Genomic DNA, 1979 nt, shown 5'->3' with positions numbered 1-1979 from the left:
GCCTATCCACACGAGCCAACAAAATGTCACTCATAATGCTAAGCAACAAATAAAAAGAAGAGAAACCATTAAAGGGGAACTTAGAAAATGATTCAGGCGTTTAGATTAAGCTTTATCTTTCCGGAGAAAATTTAAGCTTTAATAGAAGGATCTGGCAGATTATAAAATGAAGCTTAGCAGAGTTCTTAGACTTCGTAAATCTGGATTAAAACCTGGAACTTTAGAATTTATGTTCTTTATTGCCAAGCTGTGTTACTGAGCTTCTTAAGAACTTAGAACATGAACAGAAAAGAGAAAAGCAATATGCACATTTCTCTCTTAATTGATGATGGTTAATTGAAATGATACAAAAGCCTTCACAAGAGACAAACATTTAGATTTGTTGTATTTTGAGCGACTCAATTTTCTGAGACTTTTGTTGCATTTTTCCAGTTTTTTTTTTCAACATCACCGATTGTTTGTTTCTATCACCGTGAGGATGAAACATTTTGGAAATCATCACTTTTTTCTGTTTTACTTACAATACTGATTCGTGGGCATGTGGGATATTAAGGAATAAGGTTTTCATCTACCGTTTTCGGTCATTTAAAAAAGTAAATAATTCACATCAGACCACAAATATAGATATAAAAATGAGGTCAAGGGATGCTGAGGACATAGGGGGATAAGCACCTATTCTTTTCCAAGGACCCGCAACAGAAGCGTGCATTTTGGGAAAGAGGTGGATCATTCCTCGTGCATTCTGAGAAAAGTGGATTTCATTCACATTGCTCCATGGTGCAACGGGATTCTGTGCAACAAGGAACTAAAAAATGTGTATATCACGCGAAAGTCGCCTAAAAAGTCCCCCAAAAATTTCTTGTGGAGAGGAAAAAGTGATATACAAAAATGGATGAAGGGGGGGACCAAAATATTCTCAAATCTACAACGCGGGGATTCTGGATTTTCCACAAAGGCGAGAAACATGGGATCCAAACGAACCAACTGGGAAAAGCGTGTATCATAAATTGCTTACAATCTAAATTTCAAATATATTTCAAATCCGTGATAATGATGACCATGCGAAGCAAGGAAAAAAAACGGTGATAATCTGTGCTTGGACTACGATAATACTTGTATCGAGGAGAATAACACGGTGCGCAAACTCATGTCATCCGGAGTGTGAAGAAGACAAGAATCTGTTTTTAATTAATAAGGCTTTAATATTGATTAAAGTTAAATTTATGTACAGTAAATGTTTTGTTCAGTTAGAGTTGTTCTTGCCACCTCCACGCTAGGTGAATGAGGCGAGGACCCGACATGCTGGCTAACGCGCTGCCCTTGACGCTGGCAACACATCGAGTCCCTCACAGACTACTAATACAAAGCTAAAACGAGGCGGACGACATCCTCCTGAAGCGTTGACTATTCTGGGATACTACTGCTGCTACATGGAAGAACTATTTCATCTTTACGCTCATCTACAAGAGCCACCGACGGCAAAGGGCCAGCAACTCACTGATAGTTCTGTCGACCAGATCAAGGCACACGCCAACCACGTCTCCGACTTGCCACTTGTGACCGTAGCTCTCCATCGTGCCCGCGTGACATTTCTCCTCCTGCGCCACACACAATACATTAACACACACGAACGGAAGACACATTTTTAGCTTCGTCCTGCAACATGGCAGTCGACATGTTGGACGTTTAAGATGGTTGGCGTTGAACTGCACCAGATGAAGCCGCTTTTTTTTTCAGAGAAAGCCATTATATTTAACAGGGTGAAACCACCACCACTTGATCGAATTACACTGCAAATGGGAATCGTCTGATGCAGTTCAACGCCCGGCAGTTACGTGGGTGAAGGAACATGGTTAGAGGCAGCGGAGAAACTTCTTTAGCAGCCAAAAAGAGCATCTGTGGCAAAGAAAGAGTTTGAATGGTTAGTTGTAGGTTGCAAACAGCTCAGCACACTGGAGAGGTACGATGCATCTCAGACT

The 1979-nt window shown here is 40.8% G+C and overlaps 1 protein-coding gene across 1 annotated transcript in view; it reads right to left on the bottom strand.

Annotated features, from left to right (window-relative positions):
• Positions 1 to 1979, bottom strand: part of LOC119591819 (ryanodine receptor-like) — a 115587-nt gene that overhangs the window by 9512 nt on the left and 104096 nt on the right. The window lies entirely within an intron of this gene.

This window comes from Penaeus monodon, chromosome 29 (genome assembly GCF_015228065.2).
Source record: "Penaeus monodon isolate SGIC_2016 chromosome 29, NSTDA_Pmon_1, whole genome shotgun sequence".
NCBI lineage: Eukaryota > Metazoa > Arthropoda > Malacostraca > Decapoda > Penaeidae > Penaeus > Penaeus monodon.
The sequence above is the reverse complement of the archived record's forward strand: the minus strand, read 5'-3'. Positions and strand labels throughout refer to the sequence as shown.